At 48.8% G+C, this 14,568-nt stretch overlaps 1 protein-coding gene across 2 annotated transcripts in view; it reads left to right on the top strand.

Moving 5' to 3' along the window:
• GDAP1 (ganglioside induced differentiation associated protein 1) overlaps positions 1 to 14,568 on the top strand; it is a 74,820-nt gene that overhangs the window by 18,607 nt on the left and 41,645 nt on the right. The gene's annotated exons all lie outside the window — the stretch shown is intronic.

The following is a 14,568-nucleotide window of genomic DNA, read 5'->3' as shown; positions in this document are numbered from 1 at the left end:
TTAACTTCATACTTCAATTTGTATCAGTTACACACACAGGATTTAAATTCATCCCTTCTTCTACATAGCCTAATATTTTCTGTCAGATGATAACTCAATAAATGCTAAATAGTATGCCTGGTAGCTTGTTGACTATAATTTTCAATTTGTTTTGGTGGAAGATACACGTGTGTTTTCAGAGCAGCAGGCCAATGACGCCATTTAGTTAAGAAAAAATCATGTCATCATGTTGCAGTCTGTGCCAAAAGAACATAGGCAGCTATTCAGTGCCCAGTATCCACTGCTGCCCAAAAATTTATCTTGTCCTATTTATAATTTCACAACTGAGGTCCTGTTTAAGAGCTGGGTGCATATTGTATTTGCTTTAAACAAACTACCAAATTTGTTCCAGTGGTGGCTAAGCTTCTGTTGTGCTTATTCATGGAAAATACATGTTAAATTCAGATGCTTATTGGCTTCTGCTAAAAGTCTGTATGCGCCCTCATCAATCAAGGAGCACAAACTGACCAATCAGAACTAAGCAATGCAGCTCAGATTTCAAATGTAGACTCCTAAATACTTGTGGAGAGCTGTTTATGATAAAAAAAATAAGATCTTTTTTGAAAAATGGACCACACTATAAGTTGACTTCTGTAAAATTGTGCCAGTTTACAAATACTAATGATGTGATCCTAAGTTTGTAGCATTCACTACATCTAATTTTAAAAGTTAAATCACTAAAAATTGAGAGACACTTAGTGATCAAAAAGGAAGTTGCTATTTTGATATTCTGATAAAGAATAGCATATAAAGAATGCAGAGCCATATGAATGTCTAACAAAACAGAATTCTAACAGCTAATTGAATAGAATGGAACTTGCGTTATAACAACTTTGAAAGTCTCTCAATTTTTTCTGAGCGTATAAATGGGAGCTTTTTCTCTTGGAGGCCTAAATAGACAGGACCCCCTGCTGGGAAATATAAGTAATATAGCTTCCGTAAGAGAAAATTGTGGATGTAACGAAATAGCAAAACATTAAATTACCTTAATTAATTTCTTATTTAGTAAATAATTACGTGCAAAGCTACGATATCACTAATCGTTGTAATTTCTCTTGATTGTCATAGCATTTATTATTCACCCATCACTGTAGTATCTGGACCCATTTTACGTTGTTTGTAAGAAAAAAGGTTTTAAAAGTAAAAACAAACACAAAAAATTCCCAAGAATAGGAATCTAAGAAATGTTATTACTTCAGTATTTCTATAGCTCCATTTCTGTGGCAGAAGATATTCATAAAGCCGGTTTACCAGGCCCTTTGAGGGTTTTCTCTCTGTTAGGGAATGTGATGTAGAGCTCCTGTAGCATAGAGCACCCGTTCTGGTCAGAATTCTGGGCTGGCACAGTTTCCTCTGTGGTTTGTTGTCACAACAGGTGGGGTTTAAAGACACTTTTTTTTTTTTTAAACGAATCCTCTGCAGTCTGGACCTGTGACTCCCTTAAAGGGCAGTGCTGCAAATCATCTTGCCCATAGACTGAATGCTCAGGTTCTGGATCTGGTGGCTAGTGAGGAGCCTAGACCTCCTCCCCCACCCCCCACCCCCAAAAAAAAGTGTTTTTACCGCTCTTTCTGAATGTGGCTAGACTCCAACATAGTTCATGTATTTCTGATGGAAGTCAATTTCAGAGGCCAAGGCCTGAGAATGTCTTGTTCTGATTTCAACGGGATCACAGAACTTCACTGTTCTGGATGAATGCTGAATGTGTATGGTAGGTCAGAAAAGGTTGGTCTTTGAGGCTAAGGCTGGACCATAAGCTATTTAGGGGCTTGGAAGCTGAAAAGCAACCAGCACTTTGAATTTCTGGTTAACTGGAGCTAATACAGAACATACCAATAACTGGTTCACAAAGCTGAGTAGGTATTGTTGAAGGAGCTGAAGCTTTTCTTGTCTTACTGGTTTAATTTGTCTTAATTGTCAAACCCTTAGCACAATGGGAAACCAAAGTAATTAATTAAAAGGATGTTAGGTTGTGTGTAAATGTTGGTCTGTAACAGTTTGTTACAGGTGGAACCTCTCTAATCTGGAACACTTTTGTTTGGCAAACTCCATAATCCGGCATGATTTTAGTTAGCCGTATGACCGCTCATCATGGTTGCAGGCAAGTTTCGCATGGCCCTGTAAAGTTTATTCACAGCCACCAGTCCTGGCGCTCAGTGTTCTGTGCTATTATTTCGCTGTAATTACCCCTAAATGTCTTTTAAGAGCCCAGTAAGCAGTGGTAGTATTGGTAGAAAATGGTTACTCCCATAGTCTGGCAAATTCTCTCATCTGGCACCGGTCAGGTCCTGAGGGTACCAGAAGAGAGAGGTTCAACCTGTACCTTATTTTAATGGGGTTTTCTTGGACCATTAGTATTTTTTAAATGTAGTTTTTGACTGAAAGAATAAAAGCTTTTTAGTCCTCATTGTTTTTTCTTGTTAAAGTCCAGAGAAGGTCCCTGGAATGTAGCATGTGAACAAACACGATACTCATACTAGCATTTGGTTTTAAAAATAAAGGTATAAGATTTTACTGTGGCATATCTCTAGCCTTCACAGGTGTGGATGAAAAAACTGGCCATGTACATCTTGCAGGTATAGAAACATGCAGTTATTAGACTGTCGTCAAACTTGCAAATGAATGGCATATATGTTTGCACCGACCAGTGCCAAGACATGGGCATTGTGTCCTGTGATTAGAGCAGGAGTCAGGATTAGCGCTTAGAGCAGCAGTCAGGAAGAGGAGCCGAGGGTCAGGACTATAACCAGAGGCCACGAACCAGTCCAAGGGTCAATGTAAAGAACAGAAGTTAAGCACTGAGCAAAAGGTCCAGCTCAAAGTCCAAACAGGGCTACCTGGAACGAAGCAACACTAGGATCAAGGCAAAAGCAGGACTGGAGACAAGTGGATACAGTAGCTATTACACCCACAGACAAATACTTTGACCAGCGATCAACTGCTGCTGGGCTGCAGAAAGTGTGGTCTTACTCTTCCAGCCAGTTAGGTGGAGTATCCAGTTAGGCAGCCTACTGCAAGTCAGCTGCTCTTGTTATGTGGCCTGGAGACTGGCTAACCTTCAGGCCCTGATTCATGACATCAGCTACCAAATGCAGAGGCAAGTAAGTGTACATGCAAAAACACAGGTCTTTTTTTTTTTTGAAATATTGGTCCAAATTGGTGCATACTTAATAAAATGTGTAAGTAAACTATTCTGCCTTCACATGGCGCATAGTGGACTTTCCAAATAAATAAATAAATAAATAAATAGTTACATTCATTCTTGTAAGTGTAATTCTCTGCAATGTGTTATTCGTGTCTGTTCCAATTAGATGAGTATGTGTGCATTATGGTGGCGGGAAGAATTTCCTGTAGTAGCATCTGTAGGGTTCATCTGGGAACCCCTGGAGTTGTGCCTTTATGGCACCCCAGGATAGAGCCCCACTGACCCACCTCCTCCTCAGTTCTTTATTGCAGGCTTTTCCAACGGGGGGAAGGAGGGTGGATATTTGAACAGACATGAAAACACATCTCAAGGAACAGAAATTGAGAAGGTACATAACTGTTTTTTCTTCTTCAAGTGCTTGTTCATGTCAGTTCCAGTTAGGTAACTCACAAACACAAGATTAGGAGGTGGGATTGGAACTAATCATTGAGAGGAGCACAACCTGCCCAAATGCCACATCCTATCTGCCATGCTGGGTAATGGCATAATGCAAGTTAAAGATATGGATCGAGCACCATGTTGCCGCTCTACAGATTCCCACTCAAGAGACCCGAGTGAGAAATGCTATGGAAGAAGCCTGTGCTCTGGTGGAGTGTGCCATGACTCAGGGTGTCAGAATTCCTGCTAGTCTATAGCACTTCCAAATGCAGGACACAATCCATGATGAGATGCGTTGGGATGACATTGGCTGGCCCTTCATTCTGGCTTTAACTGCCATGAAAAGTTGTATCAATTTAGGGAATAGTTTCATTCTCTCAACATAAAAAGCCAGTGCCCTTTGGACATCCAGAGACTGGAGTTCCTGGTCCCTGGCACTAGAATGTGACTTAAGGTAAAGCACTAGCAGAAATATGCCCTGTTTCAAGCGAAACTATGACATAACCTTTGGAAGAAATGCTGGGTAAGGTGTGAGTTGAACCTTGTCCTTATAAAACATAGTTTAGGATGGTTCCGATGTTTGAGCCCTTAGTTCAGACACTATCCTGGCCAAAGTTCTGGACACCAAGAAGGCCGCCTCATAGAAAAGGGAGGGAAATGAATAATTTGCCTAGAGCTTGAAAGGACTTGTAAGTCTAACCTACTCTTTTCTAAAGTCCCAGGCTGGGACTGGCTGGCATACATGTGGGTAAATTTTTGTCCAGGCCCATTAGGCAGCAGACAACGAGAGGGGTGGTGAACATGGAGTGGCAATGTGCCTCTGGATGCAAAGCTGATATGGCTGCTAAATTCACCTTTATCCAAGGCAAGAAAAGACTTTCATTAAAGTGAAGAAGATAGCTCAAAATGAGTGGCACTGGAACCAATGTTGGCAGAGAGTGATGCTGAGTTGCCCAGATCAGGAATCTTTATAATTTGACTACATCTACACTTACTGGAGAAGATCAACCGCTCCGGGTCAATCTTCCAGGGTGCTGTTTCGCACATGTGCAAAACGGCGTGTTCCAGGGTTAATGTCAGTTTCGACCCTGAAACTCCTCCTGAGCCACATGGTAGTAAGGAAGCTGCGATGAGCCTCCACTTGCAACATGGAATGACCCCAATCAACCAGCCATCAGGAACACATATTCAGTGCCTGTGTAGGAACGCTCCAATGACTGCTATACACTTGGTGAAGACTTGAGATGTCGCCTACAAGCCAAATAGGAGGACTGTAAAGTGGTGATGTGTGCCATTTACCATGAACCCAAGGTACCTTCTGTGGTGTGAGCTTTTTCTCCTCTGGTGTTGGAGGAACGATGCTATGAAGTGCATTAAGTCTTTAGCCACCACAAAGACCTCCAATATCAAAGGAAACAGAAGGTGCTGGTCCAACAGGACTGCAGACTCAACCAATCTTCCTGGGTAGGAGTCAAAACACACTTCTGGGGAAGGGGGTTGAGGACTGACCTTCTGAGGGTCACGCCTTCCTTGACTTTGCCAGCGTCTTCCTCTTCTGAGTCACTGATGAATGAGAGCAGTGCCTCTCAAATGGTCCCCCAGCCAGACCCATGTTTGGTGCTGGGAGGAATACTTCTTTGACACTGAACGAGAAGAAGATGCCTGGGCACTCTGTGCCGATGAGAAAATGCTTGGCATCGAGTCTGCCAGTCCTGAATTCTACTTGGGTGTAGAGTCACCTCCATTAGGTGTACCTTTAGCCACTGTTCCCTGTCTTTTAGAGTTGTAGGGTGCAAATGTGGCAGCAATCATATTTATGATCCTCTTCCAGGCACCTTAGGCAGGAGGAGTGAGGGTCGCTCTTTGGCATGTGCTTTGCACAGACCACACAGCTTTTGAACCCCAGAGACTGCAGCATGTCACAACCCTGGGAGCTATAAAGAGGGGGTGCACCCCCTGTTAACTATATTACAACCAATGCTAACATTAAAACTTGCTTGCTAAAACTACAAGTGGGGAAAACTATACAAACCTAAGCAACTAGAAGAAGTTAGTGTGCTTGTGAGAGTACAAGCTGTGGGACATTCCAGTCTACCATCATTGATGGTAAGAAAGAGTGGAGAAGGGGGTGCTTTCACAGGGTTCTATACTGAGTGCCATGAAGAAGCAGACTCAGCAGGTACCAGGAAAGTAACAACTAAGTGAATTTTGGCACTTTTGATTCTGGACGTGCTCTTCCATGTGCTGTTTCCTTCAGTTGTCTCCCTCACAGCCTCTTAACCCAAGCTGCAAACAAACTGCACCACATAGTTGCCACTTCACTGTCTCTGCAATGGCCCTTCATTTCCTTTGTCATCCATTTAGCTAATGCCTTGCAAGCTAAACTTCACTCCAAGAATTAACTCACTAAATAAACAAATAAAAAAGAGTCATCAATAACATACCATGTGTGAACCATCACTCTGTTCACATGTTCTATCCCTTTCTTTCTCCCTTTGTCAGTATTATCTATTTCGTCTGTAAGCTCTTTGTTGCGGGAACTTTCTATTAATCTATGTCTATAGAGCGCCCAGCTCAGTGGGGCCCCCTTGCTGAGTTGGACTGTAGGCACTATTGTAATACAAATAAATAGTAATTGATAATTCAATTAAATTAAAAGTAAATGCATGTAAAAGTGAGAACAGATGCTATTTTGTAATGTATGTCTTACTACCACAAAAGTTCAATCAGACCAAAAATGTATCCAGAACTCCGAAAATGGATTAGGCATGTATATGTCTAACAGAAAAAAAGGTTCATAGTTATACTGAGATAAAAATAAGATCAGAACCCTTATACTTCAGGGCAATACCCCATCACTAACTGACAGTAGTTCCCCCTCTGGGCAGGTTAGTCTATTACAGGTTTCTTGAATAGGTGCTACAAGTTGAAGTGCTGCTTAAAGTATTTTCTGTGTTTATATTTCAGCGTTTATAGTTTGGTTCAATGACTCCCAGCATTCTCACTACAAAAATTGTTCCAGTGTGCCTAGTTTCTTGTGCTGTTCTCTGATACCTTTATTACCGGTTGTTCTCAGAGACAGGATATTCCTAGTCTGAACCAGTATGGATATTCTCTAGACAGGTAAATAATGAAAATATTTTGCTTGTGTATGCCACCTTTCATCTGGAAATCCTCCCTTTACAAATTGGATCTGGTTAAGCACTGCAAGAATGAATCACTTCCCTGTGTAGTCACTATGTGTTTGGATGGAACACAGCAGCCACTCTAGGACAGCAAGACTGCAACTTGGTTTCCTAGGAAGGAAATGAAGAGTAACTTCTCCAATTTAAATTGCAGTGTAATGTTGCTAGGTAGAATATAATTAGCTGAGTTGGAATTTTGACAGTGCTATTGTGGGTAACTCCTCTGCTCTGTTTTAGGGATGTGAAATCACATTTAATTTGTTAACCAGTTAAACCTTAAGTTTAACTGGTTAACCTATTGATTGGGGGTAGTGTATGGGAACAGCTTTTGGGGACAGCCCAGTATGGCTGGAGCAGCCCCTGCCCACAGTGCTCGGGGGTGGGGATGCTGTCCAGCCCCTACCAGTTAACCAATTACATCCCTACTCTGTTTGATATCTTTAACAGGACCGCAACCTCTAACAACTTAGTGGAGCAGTGGATATATATTGATGTGTAGGAGGGAGCCCCTATAAGCTCTGTAAACTGAAGCATGTTTTCCAGCAAAGTATCCAGGGTCCTGGCATTTCTGTGCTTAGCCCTGGAAAAGGCTGGTCTCATCAGGAGTTGATCTGGCATCATGTAATTCATGAATAATAGGGAAGGACAAACTCTTCAAAACTGTTTTTGTTTCTAGCTAGTTGTGACATTTGAGTTTCTTAGTTTTGACATTGACCTACTACATTTTTAAATCTGATTTTTTTTTTAACAAATGTGTGATTCACTTTATTGTGAAATCAAGGGGTGTTTTCCCATTGAGTTCAGCTGGAATTAAGACAGGCCTTAAGAATCTGAGCTAAAGCCCATTGGAATCAATGTGAGTCCTCCCACTGATTTCAGTGGACCTTGAATTAAACATTAAAAGAGTTTCTTTATTGGCATTTGGTAACAGGCACTTATTCCAGGCCCAAGCTAGGTCCCTTGCACCCTTAGGCTACGGCCACACAGCAAAGTTATTCTGAGGAGGGTCTGCCTTGGTGGCCAGGAGTCAGGCTGGGAGGCCCTAGAGGGCAGCGGGTGACAGGTTGCCCAGGAGATGGGCAGTTGAGGGCCTCAGGGGCTTTGGAGCAGGTGGGTTTAGGGTCAGCTGGGGAGGTGGGAGGCTGGGCCAGCCGGTCTGTGAAGGCTTTGCGCACAGTGTGCTGCAGGCCCAGATTCTCTGCCGAGATCTCCCACTGCCAGGCCAGCTCAGCCTCTTCCAATGCCAGCTGCTGCTCCACCAGGGTGCTCTGGTGGAGGAGGGTGCTGTGTAGGTGGCGGCCTCCTCATCCTGGCTGTGGCATCAGACCCTCCAGGCACAGGTCTGCCAGTGTGTGGGTGGTGGGAGCAGGTTCAGTCCTCGCTCTAGGACTCCTCAGCCCACTGGCCTGGACAGGGCTGTCAGCCCCAGGGGTGTGCCGGGGCTCTCCCAGCCCTTAGATGCTGAGGCTGAAAGAGATGGAGGCAGAGGAGAGAGGGAGGGAAGTCAATCCACCATCCTGGCCCTGGACACCATGCCCCAGGCCCCCCATGGGCAGCTGCCCTGCCCATGACCTAAGGAACTGGCATGCCTCCGTGGTGGTGTCATGGTTTCCCTACACTGTGGCCTGTGTTGCACATGGTCCCCACCACTCCCTGGGGACAGTGCTGGCCATGGTGGGGCCCCTCAACGCCCCCCCCGGAACAGGCTAGTGGGAGGTGGGTGTCTGGGCATGAGGGAGTCCCTGCTCAGGTGACAGGTGAGCTGGGCACAGCCTGGCCTCCCTGGGTCCCCCCACGCATGCATGCACCTCATGGCACTGTCCACAGGTATGGGTGCTGGGTGTCACCTGTGGGCATGCCCGCTTGTCAGGGGCGTGCTCCAGGGAGGCTATCTGGGGTTGGGCCATCACCTGTGTGCCAGGGAGTGGCCACACCTCCCCTCCAATTTCCCCCTGGCCCTAGGGTATGCACCATGCTGTGCACTTACTGGAGGGTCCCTCGAAAAGGCTGGGGGACACCCAGCTCAAGGGAGCCCGGCTGGAGGAGGCTGAGGGCACCTAGATGACCAGGGGGTCTCCTTGGACAACTTATCCCTGGACAGGACCTCCAAGTCTGGGTCTGGTGCCCTGGCCTGGCTGTTGGGTCTGTGCTGGTCCTTCCCCAACCCTGTCTCCTACTCCAGTGTGGCTGGGGGCTCCAGTGCTGTGGTGTTCAGGGTGCTGTGTGGTGGGGAGCTGTCCTTGCCTGCAAGGAACTCCCACAGCTCCCTGTAATGTGGGCAGGTGGCTGGGGCCTGCCCTGACCACTGGTGCTGTCCTGGGCCCTCATATGCCCCTGCTGGAGTTGTTTTACTTTACACCAGACCTGCTCTGGGGTCCCGATGGTGCCCCGTTGTGTCCTGCAGGACCTTCTTCTCATGCCAGAGCCCCAGGAGGTCCTGGAGCTCTGTCTCTGTCCATGAGGGGGCCTTGCATTTTGTGGCCCAGGCAGGTTCCTGGCTGCCCTCTGCCAGCTCCCTGTGGGTGCCCTTTTTGTCCTGGGGTGGCTGGCTGCTGGCCATGGTGCCTCTGGCTGCTGCAAGAGTGCCTGAAGCATGTGTGTGGCAGAGGTGCATGTACCTGCTGTCTCCACGCTCTCAGCTTCCTGCCATGGGGTTAGTGTGCCCTTGCAGCTTTAAGGGTGGCTGGAGGCAGAGACCACAGAGCCCTGCTGGTGCTGGCAGGGGTGCCTCCGCTCTCGGGCTGGCCCTCGAGGACCACTCTTTCGGACGAAGGAGTCGTGGAATGTCTGCACGCTCTTTCTTCCAGAAAAATCTTCCGGAAGAAGGTGGTCTTCCTGGTTCTGGCGTGGAGTAAGAGCTCTGGAAGAGGTACCACATTCTGCTGGAAGGAATTCAGAAGAGCACATTTCGTGTGTGGACGCTCCACATGTTCTTCTGGAAGAGCCCGGCTAGTCCAGAAGAACTAGCTAGTGTAGACACGGCCCTTGAGTATAGAGGACCCAGACATCTGACAGATCTAACTTCTCATCCACAGGGTCATACTAAAACCAAAAGAATATATGAAAATGAACACTTGAGACAAATATATATAACAATTAATTCTTCTTCGAGTGATTGCTCATGTGCATTCCAGTTTGGGTGTGCGCTGAGCGAATGCCCAGTTGCCGGAAGCTTTTTTGCCCTAGCCAGTAGCCTTAGGGTTGATGTAGCACCCCCTGGAGTGGCGCCCATATGGCCGTCAATATATGCACCACCTGACCCGCCCCACCCCCGTTCAGTTCCTTCTCCCCGCTCTGTGGGTTGCTGGAGCTCCCTCATGGTTGAGAGTTCCCTGGTAGCTTTTATTATTTTAATTAGTTGTAAGTAGTTTAGATAGTTATCTCCATAGGTAAATAGTTCCTCTTAGCACCTAGCGAGCCGAGGTGGGACTTTAACCCCCTCAGCGCCAGGGGATGCCTGGCTCCCAGGGGTTGAAAAGCTGTTCAAAATGTGGCAAACATATGCCCAAAAGTGACCCGCATAGGGCGTGTTTAGGTTGCCTCGGTGAGACTCACCTCCAGGAGCGCTGCTCTATTTGCAAGGCCTTCAAGCCCAGGACTTTAAAAGATAGAGCTCAACAGCTGAAAGTTCTTCTAATGGAATCAGCCTGGCGCCCGGACATTTCCCTGGCAGAGTGCTGCATCATCAGTGTGGAGCACTCCAGCCAGACCCCGGTGCCTCATAAAAAGAGAAGATGGGACTGGGGTCAATCCCAGGAGAGAAGAAGGCAAAGACAAGCTTTGGGAGAGTCCACCAGATCGCACCATGACCAGGGTCATGAAGTGTGGGCGTCAACTCCAGCGTGAGGCGGGAGCCCACGCTCTCTCAGGCTGCCCTTGATGCCAGAGGCCTTCAGCGCTGTGCAAGCTCTCCTGCAGGTTACAGTGCCGCCACAGACGCCGCACCGGGAGCCTTCATCGCCCCTGTTCTAGGTGCCTGGTCAGGCTCTAGGGACCCTGGCACAGTTCCTGACACCGGTGAGACCCCAGCAAACGGTCGCCTCCCCCGGTGCCGTGTAGATGGTGCAGAGTGCGCAGGAACCGGTAGGAGCTACGGGACCCTCGGCACCACCATGGTCATCGGCATCAGGGTCCGCATCAGAGTTGGACTCATTTTACTCCAGCTCAGCTCAGAGCAGGAGTACGAGGTCATCTGGATGCAGTGGGCACCAACACGACTCCCAATGCCCCTCAGAAGGGGAGTGACAAAGGCCCCCCCAACGGGCACCGCAGTGGCCCTTCTGGACCCCGTGGACGATCAACAAGGTGCGGGGTGGGATGCAGGACTCCCGTTCAGGGTGCCTGGCACCCCTTAGGTGCCGAGATCGGTACCAACCACTGCTCTGGGAGACCCGCTGAGAGAGCAAGGGGAGTCACCGGCACCGGCACCAGCACTGGCACCAACGACAGCACCGGCACCGACAATTACACCAGTGCAGTTGGAGGCGATCCAAGCATGGGCACCACTCCTGCAGGCACCGGGAACTGTGATGCAGTGGGCACCGGCACCGACAGAACCGGTGCTGTCCCAGGTGCAGAGTGGCCCTGTCTTCATGGCGTTATGTCAGAGACCACTAGGGGCCCCTTCATCCCAGGCACTGAGAACGGCACCACAGACTACGGTGCCGGGGACTCAAATGGAAGTGCCAGAACCCCCAGCACCGGTGGGCTTGGAGGGCGTGATGCCCTCATCTTCGTCCTCCCCAGGTGAGGCGTTAGCTGGATCCTCTGCATCCCCGATACTGGAGGATGGAGGAGTGTACCAGCAGCTGTTGAGGAGGGTGGCCCAGAGTCCGGGGGTGCAGGCAGAAGAGGTCAAGGATGAAATAGACCCTGTTACAAATATCTTCTTAACGTCTGGGCCATCCAGGGTGGCATTGCCCATTATAAAGACAATTGCCAACACAGCTAAGACAGTGCGGCAAACTCCGGCCTCAGCCTTGCCCACGACTAGGAAAAATGAACGCCGGTATTTTGTCCCAGCCCAGGGAAATGAACATCTGTTCACCCTTCCTCCCCCTGACTCCCTTGTCGTGGATGCTGTGAACAGTAGGGAGAGGCAGGGGGTTCAGGGGCCCTCCTCTAAAAACAAAGATGCCAAAAGACTAGGCCTGTACAGTAGGACAGTTTACTCTACAGGTGGCCTACAATTGAGAATCGCTAACCAGCAGGCCATGTTTAGCAGGTACGGGTACAACACAGCCAGCTCTATGGACCGTTTCACCGAACTGCTCCCGCCAGACACCAAGTTGGAATTTATGGCTCTGGTAGCGGAGCAGAGACTCATATCTAGAGCAGCACTGCAGGCCACCCTAGATGCAGCTGATGCGGCCACCAGGGTCGTGGCTTCAGGTGTAGCCAAGAGAAGGGGGGCACGGCTTCAGGTCTCTTGACTCTCTCAGGAGGTGCAGCGGTCCATTCAGGACCTCCCTTCTGAGGGCCCCTCCCTTCTTGGAAAAAACTGACAAGAGACTTCATAGTATGAAGGACTCATGGACCGCTCTACGCTCACTGGGTCTATACACACCGGCGACCCAGAGAAGACGTTTTACCCAAAGGCCCCAGTTTAGACAGTTCCCACAACAACAACGGGATGGGAACAGGAGAAGGGGTCATCATAATAGGAGGTGTCAGGGTCGCCAGACACAGGACCAGAGCTACCCTAAACCCCACCAGGGTCTAAACACCAATTTTGATGGGGCGGTCGGGAGCGACACACCGGCCACCCCCACAGTTCCAGCTCAGTGTTTATTTTCATTCCGCCTTTCCCCATTCTACCAGGTGTGGTGCAGTATAACTTCGGACCAGTGGGTCCTCCGCACGGTAGAAAAGGGATATGCTATCCAATTTTCTTCTTACCCTCCTTCACAATCCCCTTCCCCGTCCCTCTTCAGGGACCCCTCTCATGAGATGGTTCTCAGGCAGGACGTAGAACCTCTTCTTCAAAAGGGGGCCATAGAGGAAGTTCCCCAGGAATTCCAGAGACAGGGATTTTATTCCCACTATTTCCTAATCCCGAAAGTGAAAGGGAGGCTACGGCCAATCTTGGAACTGTGAAACTTAAACAAATTTGTGAAAAAGATAAAGTTTCATATGATATCCCTGGGCATAATCATCCCAATGCTGGAACGAGGGGCTTGTTTGCTGCTCTCGACTTACAGGACACGTATTTCCATATAGCAATTTATCCATCTCGCAGGAGGTTCCTATGGTTTGTGCTGGGGAAGGACCATTACCGGTTCACAGTCCTTCCATTTGGATTCTCCTCAGCCCTGAGAGTCTTTACCAAACGTATGTCAGTAGTGGCAGCTTTTGTACACAGGCAGGGAGTGCACCTGTTCCCCTACCTAGGCGAGTGGCTGATCAGAGGTTGGTCACAGAGGCAGGTGTCGAGACATGTACAGCTGATAAGAAAAACGTTTGCCATGTTAGGCCTCCTAGTAAACAAGGCGAAGTCTGTGCTAGCCCCAGCTCAAGTCATGGAGTTTGTGGGCACACGACTAGATGCAGAACAAGCCAGGGCCTTTCTGCCACAGGGCAGGGTCCAAGCTATGGCGTCTTGCATCCGAGACCTAATAAGTTTCCCAACCACAATGGTGAGGGGATGTCTCAGACTGTTGGGCCACATGGCGGCATTCATGTTTGTACTCCAGCATGCCAGGTTACAAATGTGCCCCTCTCAGCTGTGGCTCACCTCAGTATACAACCGTGGCTCGCCTCAGAGGCAACATAGACAAGTTAGTCACAGTCCCCCCAAGAGTGTTAAGGGCATTACACTGGTGGCTGGAAGCCGGGTCGGTCTGCATGGGAGTGCCCTTCAATCCCCCGCAACCCTCCCTCTCCCTGGTCACAGATGCCTCAGACCTGGGCTTTGGGGGCACACTTGGGGACCACCACACTCAGGCCCTGTGGAGCAAGACTGACGCTCAGCTTCACATAAATGTGCAGGAGCTGAGAGCAGTTCGGCTGGCGTGTGAAGTGTTTCTGAGGGAACTGAAGGGGCAGTGTGTCGCAGTCAACACAGACAGTACAATGGCAATGTACTATATAAACAAACAAGGGGTGCACACTCATCGCCCCTGTGTCTCGAGGCCCTCGCGCTTCGGGACTTCTGCATCCAGCACCAGATTCTCCTGAGGGCGTTCTACCTGCCTGGGGCTCACAACTCCCTAGTGGACGACCTCAGCAGGTCCTTCATGGACCATGAGTGGTCATTACACACCAAAGTACTGAATTCAATTTTCCAGAGGTGGGGACGTCCCCAGGTAGACGTCTTTGCCACTCATCTCAGTGCAAAGTGCAGAACGTTCTGCTCTTACCAGAACCAAAGTCCAGGCTCTTGGGCAGACGCCTTCAGCATTCGTTGGTTGGGTCCATTGCTTTACGCCTTCCCACCGATACCGCTCATCCACCGAACACTGTTGAAAATTCAGTTGGACCGAGCATCAGTTATCCTGGTGGCCCCAGCCTGGGTTCGACAACACTGGTACTCGACCCCCTTGGAGATGTCCACTTGCATCCCGGAGGTGCTTCCGCTGAGCCCGGACCTGCTGACGCAGGAGGAGGGGAGACTGCGGTATCCCAGTCTCCAGGCTCTGCAGCTCACAGCATGGAGGCTCTGGGGCTGAGACCGGTTGAGCTGGCCTGCTCGAAACCTGTCAGGGAAGTATTGCTGAACAGCAGGAAACTCTCTATGAGGGTAGCATATGTAGCCAAATGGAA

This window comes from Carettochelys insculpta, chromosome 2 (assembly GCF_033958435.1).
Source record: "Carettochelys insculpta isolate YL-2023 chromosome 2, ASM3395843v1, whole genome shotgun sequence".
In the NCBI taxonomy this organism is placed as follows: domain Eukaryota; kingdom Metazoa; phylum Chordata; order Testudines; family Carettochelyidae; genus Carettochelys; species Carettochelys insculpta.
Note: the sequence above shows the minus strand (reverse complement) of the source record. Positions and strands in the feature narration are given on the sequence as shown.